We start from the raw sequence: 14,476 nt of genomic DNA, 5'->3' as shown, positions 1-14,476 counted from the left end.
TGTGGGGATTTACAACCAGCTCTTTCTAGCCTGCAGTGCTTTCCATCGCAGACTCTCTTCACAGGTGATTTACTAACCTCGTATGTTCAAGATAGAACATTAGGGGGGAAACAGAGCAGAACAAATGTAAAAACTTATTCTTATTTTTTAAAAATGTTTCTACCCATATATGCATTTATGGATATACACTGAGTGGCCAGATTATTATGATCTCTGAAAGCATAATAATCTGGCCACTCAGTGTATATCCTATATAATAAAAGGCTAATATGCAAATTGTCCCCTTGACTAGGCGTTCGACCAGCAGGCAGGCTGGCCAACTGCTCATGTCCCCTCCCCCTGGCCAGGCTGGCTGGACCCCACCCATGCACAAATTCATGCACCGGCCTCTAATATATATATGCATATACACTGAGTGGCCCGATTATTATGCATTCAGAGATCATAATAATCTGGCCACTCAGTGTATATCTAACTGTATAAGGATATAATTATATCTCATATGGGTATAATACCAAGTTTAGAGTAATACACTCCAAACCATCCCACCTGTCTAACCACCAATTCCTGATAATCGTGGTTTGTCCCTTTATATGTTTTTATGTTATTTTAAATGTTTGCTGTTAACTGGTATGATGCTATAAATAGCTTTGTAATAAACACTTTCCAATAGGGCTTACTGAGCCTTTCAAATTGTAAAAAACACATAATACTCTCTAAAAAATATTCAAAAAATTAAAAAATATATCTTTTTCTTTAGTTTCCTTACCAATTAAAAAGCCCAAAGCAAATTCCACTTTGTTCTCTAAGAGTCCAGTTTTTAAGCTTACAAGCTTTAAAAGGAAGGCAGTGAACACTTCACAGTGGAATAAACATCTGCCAAAGACAGGCCTTTTGGTCTCCTTCTTCCACAAAGACACCAGCCGCCATGGCTGGAAGGAGCAGGTGAAGTGACTCACTGCAGGGCCCCAACATCTCCCGCCCCTCCAGGTGTCAGCTCCCTCCCTTTACATCCTAGCTCCCTCCCCAGCCTTCCTGCATCAAGCATTTTGCCCACCTAACTGCTTCTCCACAATTAAGATCTTCAGAGGAGCAGTACAACCAGTTCCCTAATGTGATAAAGGAATTACAATGCTAGTGGTTTAGGGTTTTCTTTCTCCTTCCCTGCAATGCATTAGTGTTTTATTAGGGGCTTTCAGAACACAGTGTGTTAACTTCGGGGTGATTTGAATGGTGGAGATTTCAGGCAACAAGCTAACTGGCCAGTGGGAGACGCAACCTGTGACAATAGGCTACAGTGAACACCTGAATGTTCACCACTCACCTTCTGGCCAGATGTTGCCATGTGGTGGTTAATTCAAGGCTAGTGTTGCCAGATCAGATTTTTTAAAATTTTCTTTTCAAAACAAATCCAGGAATGTAGGTTTATGTAAAATCTGGTTTTTAAATGTTTTATTTGAAAAAAATCACCAACACTATGCAGGTCAAACAAAACCCACATGCAAACTAAGTGTCGCCCATGTGCCCACCAGGTAGGCTCTGACGTGGTCTCAGCCCACCTTCCTCTCCTTACCTCTACCTCCTCTGCCCCACACATGCCTTTGCTCACACCTTACTAACCCTTTAAGTTGCCTTGTCCTCTCTCCAAGAGTCATTTCCATCCTTCAAGAATCTGCCTAAATTGCACCCACTCTTCCTAATCCTAAATATTAATCTCAATTAATGTTGCCCATGCTCCAAGGCTCTCTTCAAAAAGCAATGTCCTGCTATGTGCTTCTCACTTAACTCCCTCTCATCCCCACTGCTTCTCCATGTTTCAATCTTTCCCATAGATCATAAATTGCAAGAAAAGGAAGGAAGGGTTCTTGTGTGTGTGCCAGCTATGACTTTGGTGCTATTATCTTCATTTTACAGAGAGAAAACCAAAACTCAGTGAATAAGTGGTTATCTTGAACTTTCTGTATATACAGTAGCTTTACAGGTCCTCTAGGCTCTCTTCTGCCCATACCTCTTCCTTCTGTCTCCATCTGGTAACTCCTACTCAACCCTCAAGGCAGCTTTCCCTCCTAGCACCTTCCCCTGCCTCACACACCAGTCAGGACTGGTCCCCTCCCCAGCTCTGTGCTCCCACATTATTCTGCAAGAGTGCCCGCCAGAGCACTGTCTAGTAATTATCTGAGTCTTTGTCTCCTCTGTTGGACTGTAAACCCCTTGCCTAGCACAGTACCTGCCCCAGAGTAAGTGACCAGCATTTACTTGATAGCAAGAAGGAAGGGAATGAGGGAATGACAGAGGGAGGGACAGAAGAGGGAAGAAGGAGAGAAAAGAGAGCACACAGGTAATCAACAAATGTGAGATATAATGAACCCCATGGCTCCCAGCCCCACTTCCATGCAGTGCAGTGCCGAAAACCAACCATTGTCTCAATAATAGAAAGATGTAAAAGGCTGGTCAACCTTGAAGCTCTGAAAGGTCAGAGCCAACCACTCCCTATCTAATTGAGACAATGGTAACTGAGGCAACTTCCCCATCTTGTAATCATGTAAATCCTTACTGATATGATAATTCGCTTATTACTTGCCTAAGGGCTTTGGGTGTTTCCCAAAGCTCCTTAAGGGTAATAGGTGTATCCCAATAGCCACAATAAAAGGGATTGCAAGGCCAGAGCCTAATGGTAGTCTTCCCACTAGAGGTTGACTCCCACCTGGTCCCCCATTTTCCCAAATTAAGTCTTTTCCAGTCTCTCTTCATTTTAGTGTGCGGCCTCCTCCAGAAACCAGACCCTGAGTGGGTCCTGAACCATGTTAAGAGATCCCACACTTCCGGGCTGAAATTAAGGCTAGCTCCTTTGTGTTCCAGTCCAAAAGCAGATAATTGGGAAGCTCCAGCTGCTCCCACCCCACACCCAGCCACCACTACCCCACCCCTACATCACCCAGCAGGGTGGGGCAGGCAGGGGGGTGGGGGGAGGAGGGAGGATGCCGCTCGGCTTTGGGGCCCCAGGAACCAGCATTCCCTGCCACTCTTTTCTCCTGGTCGTTGGCCTGGGGAGAGTGATTTTCTGCACATCGGGCTGTGCTCTGAAAGGATAACTTCAGTTATGATGGATGATGGAGGGAGACGCGCTTTCCTCAGAAAGCTGGCAGGAATGTGAGCTGGAGAAGCTCACAGCAGGCCTGGTGCAGGCAGACGATGCTCATTGCCCAGAGCAGACAAGGGGCCCAGGGGTATCCTCTTCCAGAGAACCCTGGAAGTGAGGCACTCTACTCTGCAGGTTGCTAGAACATTCCTGTGACGTTGGCCCCCAACCCCAAAACCCCCTCCTCGTTCGCTGGCCTGAAGGCTGGGCCAGGCTACCTCTGCTCCTGGACCCTCTCCCTGGCCCAGGCAAAAAGGGTCACCCTCATCTCAGGAGACACTGAAGAGAATCTAGCCTCAGCTGATGTTCTCAGAAGCCCAACTGCCCACTCCAGGGAGCAGTTGACAACACCCACTATGAGATCAGAGGTAAGAGAATGATAGTGTTTCTTCCTCATCACTCCGCCAAGAGCAAGCCAGGGAGAGAGGCCAAAGATACCACTTCCCCAGGAATTCAGAGCCTCCGAGCACTGAGCAATGGCTGGGAAGACAGAAGATCTGGGAAAAGGTCACAGGGTCCACCCTCTCCCAGAGCCAGGCAGGATTCCAGGTCTCCTCCCACCCAGACTCCACCACCAAACTGCTGGGGCAGAGGGTCAGGTCCCCCTCAGTTCCCCTTTTTCTCCAGCTCCTACCTAATGACCCACCCAAAACCTCCCTAAGGTTCCCCATGGCTTTCAATCCCACCTCCCAGGTAACTCCAAAAACTAGGCTCTCACTCAGAGCCTCGGGCAGGCGTAGGAGCCACAGGCACGCTAGCTCATAAATCTTCAAAGAGCCAGTGCAGTAGGATCTTTTACCATATTTTAAAGGCAAGAAAATTGAAGTTCAAAACCATTTTATAATTAGAAAGGAAATAAATCTTAAAAGGAAACCACATTTCTTAAATAAACAAAGCACACACCAACCAAAACCTAATAAGAACCAGGACTTCAGCGAGAGAGAACTGACCAAGTAATCCTACTGCCTTCGAGACAAAAGCTAATTTAATTGACTACCTAACAAGAAAAGTGCTTTCTGTGCACTATCTTATTTCATCCTCGGGGTGACCCTGCAATGTCATCTCTTATTGTCCCCCTTTTACAGATAGGAAACTGAGGGGCAGGGAGGCGGTGTGACTTATCCAAGTCCAAACTTCCACTCTTTCTCGGAGCCACAGTGGAGGGTGGATTAACTGGTTCCCCTACAGGATAACATATTTGCATTTTAACAATAGCTCTCTGGAAAAGACAAAGGAATCCAAAGGAATAACTAATGCAGGGAATGTCAGGCCTCAGCTGGGCCAGTGGGCAGAGTTCACGGGGCAAGAGCCTTTGGGAACCACCAGCCATTCCCCGAAGGCGGCCACCCACAGACCTGGCCAACACAGGGCTCCATTCAGCAGCTGGCAAAGCCCGGGCATGGGGTAAAATGAGAGAAGACTGGGTCAGGGAAGGCCAGCCAGGAGGCAGGGCAAGAGTGCGGCAAAGAGCAACTGCAGGAGAATGTTTTCAGGTGCTCTGTGAGCGTCCCAGGCCCAAAAACAGCCTGCTTCCCAGTGTGAGAGAGACACTTTCAGCGTTGGGTTCAGGGATGGGCAAGGTGCTGGAGCAGGAGTCTTGGGTTCTCATTCCTGCTCAGTTCCTCACTCCTGTGCCACCCAGGCCCTGCCACCTGCCCGCGCTGGTGGTCCTCAGTGTCCTTGAAAGGGCAGGGCGGGGCTAACTCCTGATCCTCCATTTTGTAACTAGACCCTAGCCCTCACCCAACCAATCGGGGTCAGCCAAAGCAGTGACATCACCACCTCTATAAAACCCTTTGATCTGTTGAAGCTTGCTCTCTTCTGCCACGCTGCTGTCGGTGTAAGTGGGACATAGCCCATGCTAGCATGGAATAAAAGGCTCCTTTGTTTTTTTGCATCGGATTCAGCTCCCTGGTGGTCTTTGGGGATCACGAAATCTGGGCATAACATCCTCACCTGTAAGACAGGAGGGATGGTCTAAGTAACCAGAAGGTTTCCTAGAGACAAACGGTAGGTGAAGAGGCTCAAGACAGAGGGCGCGTCTGGCCCAGGAGGGAGGCCTGCTGCCTGCAGGCTGGATGTGAGGGTGCAGGTAAGCTTCCTGGAGAAAGTGGGACTGTCACCCCGTGGCAGAGGAGGGCGGAGGCGCTCAAATGGAAAGGCTGCCCCGATGGCGCTGAAGCATCAATAGGAGAAGGTATCATTTTCAGACGGAGGCACCACTATCACCGTGTCACCGATAGGAAAACTGAGGCTCGGCAGGGAGACAGCCAGGTGGCCGAGCCAGAGTCAGGCTCCAGTTCTGCCTGACCACACAGCTTTTTATTCTCCCCGCACTCACAGCACAGGCGCCTGGGAATGGATTCAAGGTGGGGAGCGGAGGGTAGGGGAGGTGTGGAAACAGACAAATGGCTGAAGAGAAGGATGGGGAAGACACGATGGGTGGACAGTAAGCACTTTCTTGCTGAAGCAAAAAGGCAGCCATAGTTTTTATTTATTTTATTTTTTCCAAACAGACTCTTCAGTGGTTGCTGTAGGGCATAAGGGTCTGGAATCAGCAGGATCTGAGCTGAGCTCCCAGCTCCACCACTTGGTTCCTTTGTGACCTAGAGCAGAGGTATGAAGCTGAGAACCAGCCTCGCTTGACTCACCAATACAATGGGAATAGTAACAGTCACAGCTCATTGGGCGGTTGGTAAACATTAAACAGCTGCTGTATTTAAAGGACTTGGCCCAGTGTGTGGTACATGCTAAGCATTCAATAGAAGGGAGCAAACCTACACACCACACACACACACACACACACACACACACACACATACACACACACCCTCCTCTCATCTACTGTTGCTCCAGTGGGCTCTCTCTCCACAGGCTTCCTCCACAAAACCAACATCTGGCGAGTCTCTCACAGCCCGCCCTCCTCCTTCCCTCTGCCTCCCTCGCATTCCCTCCATTTCACAACCTGCTTCAAAGTTACTTCTCCCAGGGCTTCTCCTCTTTCCTAGGACTCGAGCTTGCATTTGATCAAGTGATCTCATCAATTAGCCTACACAAGCCCCTTAACCTCTCAGGACCATAATTGCCCACCGGGTGGTTTTTTTCAAGGGACTGGTTTGCATAGGGTCTGCCAAGCCTTCAACACAGGGCCTAGCGGACCTGTGGGGTCTGCTGGTTTGTAGGCTGCTAGGAATTGTCTAACCAGTTGCCCATGTGTGCCTGTAATTTGTAAATGAACCTCTGGATATACATCAAAACCTTCCACCCAAACCACAAATTACGTGCTCTTACAAATTTGCCAGACTATTAAAAGGAATTTACAGCTGCTCAAGAATGTCTGTACTAATTAGACGGAGATAGATGGGTCTATGAAAGATGAGGACGAGCAAGAGTAGGGAATTGGGAACTAAACTTACTGACTTCCTGTCGGGGGCTCTTTCCCTTTTGGTGCAGAATGATAAAACCTATGGACCCTCTCTCAGAACGTTTTAAAACATATAACATAAAACAAATTGCCTGACTCCAAAAGGAAACCAATTACACTGAAATACAATTATTAAAAAAAATCTTAAAATGAGTGTGTAATGTATGTTCTTTATGAACACATTAAATAGCAAGCTCTAGCAGCGGGTGGAATAACTGCTTTAATCTCAGAGCTGCAATGGGCATAACTCATAGCCCAAGATGTCTGCAGCAGCTGAACTGTGGTATGAAAATATCTGGGATCCCTACGGGTAACAATATCTCAGGTACTGCCAAAACACTGTGGTTTATTGCTCACATTCATAATTGGAGAAAATGCTAAATAAAGATGTTATTTCTTCTTCACCACCCAAGTTCACAGGCTCCTCTGGATTCTACACATGGGCTGTTCACCCCCAAGTTCATAAACTCTGTTAGGTCCTTTACAACTCGGTAAGTATTCCTATTGGGCGTATTCTTGAATTCCAGCCCCCCTGCACCTCCTTCTCCAGGAACCTACCTCCACTCACTCCCCTTCCTGCTCCAAAAGCTCAGCTTCTATACACCTGGCCCTCCTCTGTCCTCCACTCCCATCGGCTTGGCCCAGCGAGGACTCGGGCCTCAGCAGTATCCTTTGCCCAGGCTGACCAGAGACCAGCCAAGACATGGCTGGAAAGAAAGCCTCAGCTTCTAGAGAACTGAGCTCAGGTGTTAGGATCTTCTCCGAAACCTGAACTAAGCAGCAAAGGAGAAGTGGGTGTGACAGTGTGGTGAAGGGGGCAGTGTGGGCAGGCTGAGTTGAACTGATGGCAGCCAAAGTGTAGACCAGTGACCACCTGCACCGGTGGACTAGCCTTGAACTCAGAACCCTCTCCACCCCACCTCAAGGGCCTGGGCTCCCTCCAGGCTGTGCTTAGGTAGCAATGCTTCAGTGGACAGCTCCTCACTCTTCCTTTTTATCATTTAAGGGAGTCCCTGCTGTGTGCATCAGAAGGGCCCGCCCTAAGTCTGCATTTTACAGCCGAGGAAGCTGAAGTTTGGAAAAGTTGAGTCTTTTGCTTGGGCTCACAGGGCAAGTAAAACGGTGAAGCTTTTATTCCCTCTTTTACCCTCCTCCTCAATTTTGAGGAGCAGAGGGGTGACGGTCTTTATTATTCATTTATTTAAAATCACATAAATGATACATGAAACCCATCTCTCAAACTCCGACGATACTGACAAAATGCCTCCCCCACACACACATATTCAATATTAGACCTAGTACACGTGACCATTCTTGGATATATTCAGCCACCACCCATCTTGACCTGTCCAGTCTTTTAAACCCTTTCCCAAGAGCAGGATGGCTACATTTTCCGAGGCGGGAGGGAGTGGGGAGTGGTAATTAACAGCCGATGAGCACAGCACCTGGAAACACTCAGCCCCGCTGCCTGGTGCCCTGCTATGAAAATCAAAATCGATTTCACCGAGAGTCAGCATCTCTGGCTTCTGGGCAGAATCCACGCTGTGGAGGGAAATGGGCACTGAATTCTGCTCTTTTCTCCTGGCATGGAGCTAATTCTCCCAATGCCCTATCTCCCCCGACTTGTCACTTGACCTCAGAGCCACAAATTAGATATACCAAAGGAAACTACAGACACAGAGTCCTTCCACACAAAGGGGAAAAGCCACCGCCGCATTAAAAAATATATTTATCCAGCCAAAACGTTTTATTTGCTTTTGGGGGGAAGATGGGGAAGGAGATTGGGACTTGTGTTTTCTCCCATAATGCCTGTGTCCTCAGAAAGCTATGTGAGGGGCAAGGTCTGGGCCCCAGAGAGACAGTGAGGCGTTCTTTTGAAAACAGACTTCTTTCCCTTGGAGAAGGAATGGTCAGCCTGCTTCATCAGACCCATCTATAAATGCCTGCATATCACATTAACCATCTACTTGAAGTTATGGGGCCACATTTATTTTATCTCGGAAACCATGGCAGGCCTATTTTCAGCCAGAGGGCCTCTCTTCTTTCCTCTAATCCTACTCTGAAATATTATTCACATAGACTGGGAACGGTCCAGAGAAAGACCTACTAGAAGCCTCTCGAACTCTGAGTCTGGGAGATTAGCATTCTGAGGCACAGAGAGGGTAGGGGTCCAGCCGTAAATCACACAGCTAGGTAACAGCAGATGTAGGCTGATTCCTAGACATCTGGCCTCCAAGCCTGCACCTCTTTCCACGTGACTACAAAATAGCACAAAGTGGTCTGGTCTCCAGGGACAGAGGCTCTGCGAATCCTGATGTTATCATTTATTAGATCCATAAGCCCGGGCAACTCACTTAACCTCTCTGAGCCTCACTTTCCTCATCTATTTATACATCGGGGATTTTGATATAACTATCTTTAGGATTATTCTGAGGATTAAATGTGCCAGGGCTTGACCCAGAGGTGCCCTTTATTATACTGTACTACTTCCGTGTCAAATACATAAGTGAGTGGGTCTGTCATCTGAAGTGTGATAACTGTGTCCGCACAACTACCCAGAGATAGGGGGGAAGAAAAAAGATTGTTATCAACCCCATTTTACAGTCAGAAAAATTCAGCCCCCAGCCTGGCCCCCAGAAATGACATAAATTTACATGACATCAGGGTTTCAAAAGTGAGCACATTCTCGGCCTTCAGAAGTGCTAACTGTCCTGTCTACCACACCTCCCAAGGCATGGTTGAATTAGAAGTAATATCCCCTCCTCCTTCCCAGAGCGAACCACATATCACATTGGCTTATACAATACTTCATGACCCTTCCTTGTAAACTGGGGCGAGCACAGTCCCTGGCACCCAGAGGACTCAGTGCAGTTTTGATGAATGGGTGAATTACTATCCTGACCTGCAGATAAGAAGGACTTGGTTGGCCCAGTAGCCAGAAGTAGGTGTGCTGGGCGGCTTCTCCTTTTTCCACATCCCGCATGGAAAGGGAGAAGGACAGGTTCCTGAGTGGAGGAACTAGGGACTAAGAAATAAAAGAAAGAAAGAGAGAGAGAGAGAGAGAGAGAGAGAGAGAGAGAGAGAGAGAGAGAGAGAGAAAGAAAGAAAGAAAGAAAGAAAGAAAGAAAGAAAGAAAGAAAGAAAGAAAGAAAGAAAGGCCAGAGGCAGAAATAGATTCATCAAGCTGGGTGCCAGGTGGAGGCTGTGACTCTGATAAAGGGACAGTCAACGCCCACCACAGACAACGCCCACCACAGAGGGGTTTAAGGTTAAAGGAGTTTTGGGTGTGTCCAGGTCCTATTTATTCCTCATTCCTGGTACAAGGATGGGATTTAGCATATCAAGACCTGGGTAAATCAAGGTCCTATTCATTCCTTATTCCCAGCTCATGGATAAAGATAAGAAATCAGTACTGATAACATTTTGGGAGGCTGTTTCTGGGGGATGGCCATGCCAGTCACCTCGGACTCAGCTGACATTAATTTAAAGGTCATCCATGTGCATTCCCAAAGGGCCCTCTATAGTAGGTGTCTTGTTGCAGAAAGCAGGAGAGGCCAGGCCAGCAGGCAAGAACTCCAGTGGTAACAAGCAAGAACCCCAGACTCTCCACTCATTCCTTTAAGCCTGCTCTGTGCGGAAGAGGCTTCTGACAAGACCAAGAGCTGGGCCCCTGATCTTAAAGGTCCCATCCAGGGCCCAGAAGATAACTGGGAAGCACACGTGCCCCTCTTCCAGCTAAAACAGATGTAATAACGTTTCAGGCAAGGGCCAGCCAACAGGCCAGGGAGATGGCCCATCTGTCTTCCTAATTGTCAACTCTGCCCATAATAAGATTTTTCTCCCTGTCACACCTTAGGCTGCTACTGAACTGAAGCAAAATCAAGATATCCATCTTCTAGCTATGTCCAATGGCCTTTACAAGGTGCCAGGGATGAAAGGAAGCTATTTGGCTAAAAGAAGAAGCCCTGGACCGGAAGTCAGGAGCTGGGGTCGGGGGAGGGGAAATGGGAAAGTGGGTTCCATGCTCTTAACCAGCTCAGATGCTAGGGCAGTCAGTGTACCTCATTGGCCTCTGTTTCCTGTAAAATTTAAGTCCGAAGTTCAGGAAATTGTTCAATGGAGAGGCAAGGGCTGTGAACCATGGGACATTGCATACAGGATATTTTGGGTTAGATGCATTTGGAGATGTTTCTATCTTTCAATCCATCTCCCTTCCTCTTCTCTCTCAAAATAAAAAAAAAAACAACACACAAAACCACATGTTTTTGTTTTTTAAAGATACAGAGTGCAGCTGATGCTCACTGTGACCAAGGCATGTCCAGGGAGCTCTGGAAACAAAGAAATGGAGCATCTGACTCTGGTCAGGAAAGGCCTTGGCTCGGGTGGGGATAGGGTAAGAAACCTTACATTTAACGCTGACATTGAAAGCTGAGTGTGCACTCACTGGATGAACAGGTAGGAAGGGTATGTTAGACAAAGGGCAGTATGTGCAAAGGCAGCGTGTGCGTGTTCTAGGAGCTGCTCGGAGTGTGACTGTGAGTAGAACAGACAGTGCTCACTGGGAAGGGAGGAGATGGGGGAAGTGATATGCCATGTAAGGAATTTTACGCTGCAGGCAACGAGTTCGTTCTAGTTTCAAAAGTCGAAGATGAGCCACCCCTCCCAGCATGAACCTTCCTAAATGTTGAGCAGAGGCCTTGGTCAGTTTTGAGCACAGCTGGCAGTAGGGAACAACTGGTAGAAAGACCTGCTGCTTCTTTGGCACCCTGAGCGGGCATGGGCTGTCTGACCAAGATGCTGGTATGCATGGGGGGCAAGGGCAGGGTGACCAGTCTATCAGTCTCTCCCTCTTTCTCTCCCACCCAGGGGGAGTCCAAATGCTCATTACAGTGGCTGAGAAAGGAAGGCACTGATTGGCCTAGGTCCATGGTCGGCAAACTCATTAGTCAGCAGAGCCAAATATCAACAGTACAACAATTGAAAATTCTTTTGAGAGCCACATTTTTAAAATTTATTTTATTTATTTATTAAATATATTTTATTTATTTTTTTACAGAGAGGAAGAGAGAGAGACAGAGAGTCAAAAACATCAGTGAGAGAGAGTCATCGATCAGCTGCCTCCTGCACACCCCCCACTGGGGATGCGCCCGCAACCAAGGCACATGCCCTTGACTGGAATCGAACCTGGGACCTCTACAGTCCACAGGCCAACGCTCTATCCACTGAGCCAAACCGGTTCTGCAAGAGAGCCACATTTTTTAAACTTAAACTTCTTCTAATGCCACTTCTTCAAAATAGACTTGCCCAGGCCGTGGTATTTTGTGGAAGAGCACAGGCAAGAGGCCAAAGAGCCACGTGTGGCTCGCGAGTCGCAGTTTGCCAACCATGAGCCTAGGTGATGGGATGCAGAAGCAAGGGGCGTGCCCATTTGGTTGAACCTCTGCTCATCACCTGGGAAACAGTCTTTCAGTTCCTCTCATCAACTCTGTTACTAAACTCAGGGCCCTCTCACATGCTGTTCCTTCTGCCTGGCAGGCTCTGTCCACACTCTTCAACTGGTGAATTCCAGTCAGCCTTCTAAGCAACTACTGTGCCTGCCACAGATTCTCTTGGCACCTTAACCTTTTCTTTCAAAGAATTCAGCACTTCATAATTCTATATTTGAGTGATTTGATTCATGTTGGTCTTGGACTCTGGACTGCAAGCTCCATGAGGCCAGACACTGCCAATTTTGTTCATTTCTCTATCCCAGTACCTTGCCCGTGCCTGGCTCAGACCAAGTATTTGTTGGCTGAATGGAAAGCCGTGTGTGGACCCAGAGCCATTCCCCATTCGCACTGCCCTTTAACAGTCCCCATGACTCACACTGAGGTCCAGTGAGGAGTTTGGACAGGGAAGGAAGGTGGGACTCAACAAGGCAATATCAGAGGGAACTCTGCTTCTATTCCAAGTGTAGTTCTGCGTTCTCCGGGGCGGTCTTGAAGGGGCTCTAAGACACCCGCAATTGGTTTACCCACCTCAGGCACGTCCTCGGGGATTGTATTTTATTCAATATGCTTTCTCCTCAGGCCTCGTGCTGGTCACTGGTGGCATCTGACCATCTCCTGACCCTAATTGGTCAATAGAACTTTGTCCAGGCTTCAAGGGGTCATCCTCGAAAAGGGGGGAGGGGGGGGAATCTCCTTCTCCTCTCCCGGAAAATGTCCCCTCCTCTCCTTCCATTCCAGCACTCTGGGGCTCCTGGGCACTCACACCCCGGCTCCTGCAGCCCTAGCAGATGCCCTAGGGGCAAGTGCAGATTCCAGCCTGGTGTAGGGGCTCTGGGGTTCCACGTTCCAATGCCCAGTAACTGGCCAAGCTGCAGGGACACGGTACTTGGGGGGTCAAAGGTTTGACCTTAAAAGAGGGATGAGAGGGAGGGCATCTCACCAAGGAGCCCACAGGATGGCAAAAAGCGTCCTTGGCCACCAGCGGGCGGTAGGACAGGGACTGCCTCCACCCAAGGTCGCAGCCCAGCGGGAGCGCTGGAAAGTTCAGAGGGCTCTCAGGGCGGATTTTCGGAAAGAGGAAAGACTCAGAGCTCGTTTCAGGTAGTCCTGCGAGCCAGGGGCAGGGCGCTCCAGTCCTGCAAGCAAGCTACATCCCGGACCGCAGCGCCCAGCTCGGAAGCGCTGGGCGGGGGCTGCACCACCCCCGCCGCAAAGACGACGCGGCCTTCCCCCTCCTCTCCTCTGCCCAGCTCTGGGGCGCCGGGAGCCAGGCAGGGCGCAAGGGGAGAGGCGCCTGCCCTTGGGCTGTTTCGGACCCCAAAAGGGGGCTCAGGTCGGCCCGGGATGCCGCAGTCTCTGCCGTCAGGGGGGCCGGGGCCGGGGCGCGAGGAGGGGGCGCGGCGGACGGCAGAGGTAGAGGAGCGCGGCGGGGCCAAGACCCCGCTGGCGCAGGGCCGGGGGCTGGCGCGGGCCGGGGGTGCGGGGAGCCTTACCTTGGCGAGCTGCGGAGTCCGGCGGCAGGCGGCCGTGCCAGCGGTGGGCGCACAGCCCGGCTTCGGGGTGCCCGCAGCCTCGGGTGCACAGTCCCGGCTCGGGCGCGCACCCCCGGGCAGGCGCACACTCGGCGTCCCGAGCGCGCACCCCCTCCGGCGCCCTCTGGCCAGCGGGTCCGGCCGGAACCCGGGCGCCCACCGCGCGGGCACACCCACCCCCCGCGGCCGCTGCGACACCCCGAGTCCCCGCCTTCGCCGGGAGAAAGAAAGGCTGGCGCGCGCGGGCCCCGGTGTGTAGGAAGGGGCAGCGCTTGGAAATCGAGGGGAGGGTCTTAGCTGTGATGAACTCAAGAAGCCTTTGGACAGTTTGGAAGAAAAACTTTCCGAAAAGGGACCTGGGAACTGATCTGTGCATAGCGCCTTTCAGATGTCCAAAGGCGTTTTCACATACATTCATCTCACCTCACCTTTGCCACCACCGTTCGTGGGGCGTTTGTAGGCGCACCTATAGGTGCGGAGACGCTGTCACACTGGGCGATGCCTGGCAAAGCGGGGACGAGAGCCCAGTCTTGATGGTGAACCAGAGGTTGGTGGGCAGAGGTACTCGCCAGCGGTATTTTCTCCCTGAGGAGGTGGAAGGGTGAGAGTGGGTGTGGGGGAAAGGCAACTTCTCTCTCTCCTAAGTCCTGTCTTTATCCATTTGCTTTTTTTCTTTCCGCTCATGGCTCTAGCTCCACTCAGGAATCCTAAATCGTTCACTTCACACTCAACCCCAACCCCAAACACTTTGTATCAGTCCAAAAGATTTTCATTAAGATGAATAACCTCGAATTGTGATAAGATGAGGAAATGCCAGACGTTGTGCACAACATAAACGTAAAAGAACTGATATTGCCCCATTTTACAGATGTGGGCAGACAGACATGAGGCG

The 14,476-nt window shown here is 49.8% G+C and overlaps 2 protein-coding genes across 2 annotated transcripts in view; one reads left to right on the top strand and one right to left on the bottom strand.

The window, feature by feature from the left end:
• KANK4 (KN motif and ankyrin repeat domains 4) overlaps window positions 1-13,677 on the bottom strand; it is a 70,058-nt gene extending 56,381 nt beyond the window's left edge. Inside the window, exon 1 of the mRNA XM_084876080.1 lies at window positions 13,546-13,677. The gene's annotated coding sequence lies outside the window, so the exon portion shown is untranslated. The remainder of the gene's footprint in view (window positions 1-13,545) is intronic.
• PATJ (PATJ crumbs cell polarity complex component) overlaps window positions 1-14,476 on the top strand; it is a 762,329-nt gene that overhangs the window by 398,379 nt on the left and 349,474 nt on the right. The window lies entirely within an intron of this gene.

This window comes from Pipistrellus hanaki (genome assembly GCF_964339955.1).
Source record: "Pipistrellus hanaki genome assembly, chromosome: 2".
Lineage (NCBI taxonomy): Eukaryota > Metazoa > Chordata > Mammalia > Chiroptera > Vespertilionidae > Pipistrellus > Pipistrellus hanaki.
The sequence above is the reverse complement of the archived record's forward strand: the minus strand, read 5'-3'. Positions and strand labels throughout refer to the sequence as shown.